The sequence below is a fragment of the Salvia miltiorrhiza genome, chromosome 1 (assembly GCF_028751815.1).
Source record: "Salvia miltiorrhiza cultivar Shanhuang (shh) chromosome 1, IMPLAD_Smil_shh, whole genome shotgun sequence".
NCBI classification, from domain to species: domain Eukaryota; kingdom Viridiplantae; phylum Streptophyta; class Magnoliopsida; order Lamiales; family Lamiaceae; genus Salvia; species Salvia miltiorrhiza.
Genome location: NC_080387.1, coordinates 46,501,469 through 46,507,976, shown reverse-complemented (window position 1 = coordinate 46,507,976; position 6,508 = coordinate 46,501,469).

The window sequence follows — 6,508 nt, the reverse complement described above, 5'->3', positions numbered from 1 at the left end:
AGTTTAATTGTACTTGAGCATTTTTCCAAATAGTGTTAGAATAAATATACGTGATACTATGAAGATACTCAAGAAAACTTTAGTAATTAATTAGTTTCACTCTGAAGCAATATAAGTTTTCACGTTAGCAATTCTTCTTCTTCTCTTTTCTATTTCTTTGATTCTCATCCCGTATTTTTGAGTCACGGAACTGGAGATCGTGGCGCTTATCAAAAAAGTTGGGACATCCACGTCGGATCGGATTCCACTAGGGATGGCAATGGATCCTGGACCCGGTCCAGATCCGCAGATCCAGATCCTTTTTACAGGATCTAGACCTTGTAAAAAATGGATCCAATGGATCTGGACCGGATCTGGATTACTCTTAAGATTTGCGGATCTGGATCTGAAGCAAAAGTTTTGAGACCCAGATCCGATCTAGATCCGGCCCACGAATCCGGTTATATATATAAAAATATATATATTTTATTTTATTTTTATCACACTCTACCTTAAAGATCTATTACTAATCTAAACATCTATTTTCATAAATAATGCATATAACTCTATTAAAAATAATATTTTATTTTATCTTAATTTAAATTTTAGTTGTTGTTATTATTATTATTATTATTATTATTATTATTATTATTATTATTATTATTATTATTATTATTATATATTTTATTTATATTGATAATATTATTACTCCCTCCGTCCGCCAAAAGTAGACTACTTTGGTTGGGCACGAGATTTAATAAAATTGGTGATGATTTTGATGTAGTGGAGAAAGGGTCCCACCACTTTATGAGATGTGTGGTTGAGAATGAATTTGAGGTGAGTTTTATTGTAAATAAAGAGTGTTTGTAAGGATAAAAGATTAAAGTGGGTGGTGGGACCATTTCCATAAAAGGAAAGTGGTATACTCTTTGCGGACGCCCAATATAGTAAAAGTGGTCTACTTTTGGCGGACGGAGGGAGTATTTTTTTCAATGTAAAAATGGAAGACACATTGTTCCACTGTTACTGAATATTGTGATGAAGATAGAGATAAAATTGATTGTAATGATATGATAATTAATTTTTCATCCCTTTTTATATATACAATTAAAATAAGTGTGTATCTACTAATATATCATTTAGTACTTGAATATCATATTCTTACTTATTATGAAATTTTATACTAATATTTTTATATAGGTTATGATTTAATATTTATTTTTAAATAATTATTGATACTCTAGATAAAATTCGATTTTTTTTAGTTAATTCAAAATTTATAAATGTTTTAAAAGAGTAAAAAGTATGGATCTGGATCTGGACCCGAGACCCTGTGGATCTAATGGATCTGGGTCTGGATCTTATTTTTTTGGATCCAATAGATCTGGACCGGATCTGGATCTAAGTAAGAAAATTCGGATCTGGATCTGGACCAAGCAGGATCCGGTCCAGATCCGGCCCATTGCCATCCCTAGATTCCACACATTAATTCCTCGGTGTTTTCTTTGACTTTCACAACGTCTCTCTCTCTTACTTTTAATGATTTGGTATAATTTGTTGTGGTAAAAATTCGACTCGGCAAGAACTTAAGAGTTGCAAGCAAAGAAAGTAAATAAAATGATCAATTTCGGAGAACTAATTAATATGTTGAGCAACTGTTTGGAGTTATGAGGAAAATGCATTGATGATTGACACAACTTTTTAAGTTAATCAAGTCAATTTATTTATACGTATCAATAAAATGACCTAAATGCAATGATAAAAGATATCAAATTGATTAATATATACACTCAAAATTATCAAATACATAATAGGTCCAAAACAAATAAGAAGAAATAAAAAGATATTGAATTAATTATGATGAGGAGTAATATATGCAGAGTAGATGAATGAGCTTGGACAGAGGAATCACTCGGGTCAGAGGAATCGTCGAGGAGCAGAGAAGCAGAGCAGAGCCGACCACAGCTCTGCCGAGGAGCAGAACTTTCGCCTTGCCAGAGTCAGAGCTACCGCCTTGACAGAGTCAGAGCTACCCCGCCAGAGGCAGGGCTACCGCCTTGCCAGAGTCAGAGCTACCCCGCCCTGCCAGAGCAGAGCTACCGCCTTGCCAGAGTGCAGAGCAAAGCAAACCCGCCTTGACAGAGCAGAGCTACCCCGCCGTCAGAGCTAACTTTACCACCGAGATTGGGCTCCATTTCTCTATTTCGTGGGCTTTAAGGTTATGCCCAATTAGTCATCTATAAATAGAAGGTTTAGCATAAGCATTAGGGGGATCAATTCATTCTAGCACTTCACTTGTAATATGTAAAATATTCTTGTGATAGTGAAACCAACGAAAAACCTCCCGTGGACGTAGGTCTTCATGACCGAACCATGTAAATCTTGTCTCCTTTATTGCTTTCTAGTTTAGGTGTTGATACAGTGCTTTATCAAATTAATATACTCAAAGTTGTAGCATACATAATAGGCCCTAAACTTTTTAGAAAATAATCATCCCTTATTAAGAAACTTTAGTGTGCTAATAAATATATACATATATAAATTCATTTAATATAAAATTACAATAGTGAACACCTTAAGAATGACTCAAATACTAGAGCTTTTTTTGTAGGAGAACCAAATAAACTTAAACATTTCGTGATGATGGACTCAATTCCTGAGACATTTGGCACGATCAGGCATGCATTGACCTCTAATTTTGATTATTGCAAATGATAATAGTAAAGTAGGAAATGTTTGAGTCCAGATATCTCAAGTTTGAGTTAATCGTTACACAATCTTTAAAATTGTTTATTTATCAATAAAAAAATTGGGATAGAAACAGAGGTTAAAGGTCTCATATTCAAGTCTACAGTGACACATAATCTTTAATATTGCTTTATCCAACCAAAAATTTTAAAAATAAAATTGAGGATCCATGTGGAAGAAAGTCAATTATTGAAATTGAACTTATTTAACCCAACACTATTAATTAGGGTAATATTTACTTACCAAAATATTGATGAAGATATGCGAAAATTCTATTCGATTTTCTTTTTTGGGAAGAATTTGATTGTTTCTGTTAATTACAATTTATTGTATATTACACGTACAATCGTCTATATATACGATAGCACCGCTAATGTAGTGAAATTATCAAGTCACTCAATACTATCTAAATCGTTTCTTGTTGCTTATAATTCGTGTTAAAATATTTATATAAGTTCAAAAATGGCTGCTCAAAGGATGATTTTCTTGGTTGCCTTTCTGCATACCGTTGCCCTTGGCTGCCATGGTTGATCATCTCTCTCTGTGTTTTTGAGAAATTATATTATTCAATTTAATAAAATAATGTTGATGATTAATTAATTTTCAGGTGGAATATGTAATTCACCCAAGGATTGCCCAGCATGCGACGTTGGTGTGCCAGCATGTGGCCCACTAAATCTGACGACCGGATTTTGCTATTGCTTTGATCCGAATGACTTGGCGCATCAAAAGCAAACTGAACGCTGCAAAGTTGACAACGATTGTGCCAAACTCTGTAATCCAAATTGTCGTTCCTATAACTGCGTCAACAATATTTGTTTATGTCTATAAATCTTTCCCAAACCTAAAACTCATTCATGCATACGTTTATTTATCAATAAATCCTGAATGATTAGGTGGTATCTCTCTTTCTTTCTCTTTCTCTTTCTCTTTCATTTTTTTTTTTTTTTGCGTAAACTTTCGCTCTCTTTTTCATTTATGTAGCATATAAAAGAAAATTGTAAGAGCGATTCAAATTATCAATAAAATACTTACCAAAACTAAAACAACATGCAAATTTCATAAAAGTTCGGATCTTTTTCTCTTTTTCGATAAATCTAATTTCTAGGAATCGTGTTTGGCATGAGACACTATCCATCAAATTTAATCTGAGTTTTTTTTTTTTTTTTTTCATTTCCTTTTTAGAATGAGTTATTTTTTCTTTTGAAATAAACACATGAGGTATGAGATAAAATTAATTTGAAGAAATTAGTTTTAATCATAATTATTAATTATTAATTATTAAATTAAGTTAGATTATATTATTTATTTAACTGAATAAATTTGATCAAATTAAATTGACAACGTAATATAAAATGTATTAATCTCAATTGCTCCAATAGTTAAATGTGAGTTTTTTTTAAGGGTGTAAGATCATCTTTTATATAAGTTTTATTTTGGTACAATCTCGTCAAAAATTAATGTGGTATGAGATAATTTAGATAATAAATATCATGAGCCCTGAAATTTTTTAGAGATGAAACTTGTGAAAAACTTCTCTAGGGTTTCTCTTAAACCCTAGTTCCGCCGTCAACTATTTCCGGCACCGGTGCTCGCTCTGACCATGGCGGGTCTGGCTGACCGATCAACACTCAATCTACCTCCGATCACCAACAATTTTCAACCAGTGTGCACTTTTTGTTGTTTTGATTCCTCCCATAAGAGTGTGCAATTTTTTTCATAGAACATTACCCCACCGCAAACTCCTTATTTTTTACTCCTACTTTATCAACCTATTCACAACTTTATCACACATGATCCGCTACAAACTCCTTACTATTTTTTTTATCTCACTATCATAAAATACTACAGTAAAATTGGCCCCCTTTTTTCACTCATAACATACTCATATAACAATTATTGAAACTCATGCCACCAACAATCATGCACTCTTATGAGATGAGGGGAGCAATTTATTTTGAATTATTATATTTTTTAATATGAGATATTTTTTTAAAGAAATAAATGACTAATTTCATTATACGAAAGGAGTATATATCATCTATCTATTATTAAATAGATTACATTTTTGAGAGCCCACAGTTATTCCCTATCCTACGTGGTGCTCTCTCAATTCTGTATTTCGTTTTATCTAAATTCTACTACTCCTTCGAAAAAACTCACGCTTCTCACAATAATCAATCTTCAAATACCCCGATTTGGTATTTTCTCCGCATTGCTTGATCCATGACTCAAATTTCTCTCTCCATATCAATGCAAATGCCCTAATTTTGTATCTAACGCTCTACCATAGGAGCCTACGAGGCATGCCAGCTCTCCTCCAGTCGTCGCCGGCGGCGGCTACAGCTCACCAGGTAATGCCCCATTCTTTGCAACATTGAGCTCAAACACGTTTGGTTCCAGAACCGTAGGTGAGTGATAAAAAAAAAATCTTACTCTTGATTTCTAAGAACCATTCATCAATTTAATTATCATTTAGGTTCTGCTTTTTTTTTTTTTTTTTCTGATTTTATTGATGTAAATTTCGCTTTTTATGATGTTAAATTTGGAGATGGAATATTGCATTGTTAATCAAGGGGTGATATTCTTATATTGTATGAATGAAGTTGCAATTGCATGAAGTTTCGCTTTTTATGATGTTTAATCCTCAGACATTATATATTATCCATATAGGCAAGCTGGAAAGCAAATACTGGGTGTCATAAGCTTGCTTATAAGATATAAAGGCAATCAAGAGGTATGTAACCTGCCTCCAGGCACGGACGCACGTTTCCTACCATGGGGGCACGTGCCCCCACAACTATTTTTGTTATTATTATTAGTTATGTATACTTCCCAAGCCCAAGCATCCTAATTCCCAAGCCCAAACTTAATCGGTGCCCCCTTTTAGATATTTTTATATGAATTCCCAAATCCCAAGCCCCCCAAACCCCAAAATCAACTCCTTTAGTAAGGAATTCGGCGGCTCTGTCTCTCTCCATTATTATAGCATATTGTCTAATTCTCTCCTATTTCCATCATCATCATCCAAGTTTTGAGTGATATTCTTTTAATTTTTAGCAGATTCATATTATACTCAGTAATATAAATTATAAATTTATAATATAAATTAATATGATTGTTTGCTTCTTTTGAAAATTTTATCAATTTCACTTTGTGCCCCCATAGTAAAAAAATTCTGGATCCGTCCCTGCCTGCCTCCATCTTATCTGCATTTGTGTATACATAGGAAAATGCTTCATGCACACATTCTTCTCCGTATCATTCTGTGTATTGGCAGTTGTTCCCATTTTTTTGGTTGAGACATCTGATACTTCAATTTGGTTTGTGAAATTGCTCCAGGCTTGAATGATGCTCTTAGTGGATTCCCAAGTAGAGAAGCATCTCGATTTCGAACAGAAGTCAGACTATTTCCTTGATTTTATTATTTACACACATGATCCCAACAAGAATACTCCCTCCGTCCCTAAAATAAGTTCCTCTTTTTCCTTTTTGGGACGTCCCCCAAATAAGTTCCTCTTTCTTTCTTTCCATTTTTGGACAACTACCCCACCACTAATAATACTTTATTTATTCTTAATTTTCACTTTTTCACCACTCTCAATACTAATTATAACATTTTTTCACATTTTCATCACTTCTAATACTAATTATAACATATTTTTCTCCATTATCAACACTTTACCATTTTTCCTTAAAACCCGTGTCATCCCCAAAGAGGAACTTATTTTTGGGACGGAGGGAGTATTTCTTTAATGTGGCACTCATCTGTGCCTAGGTA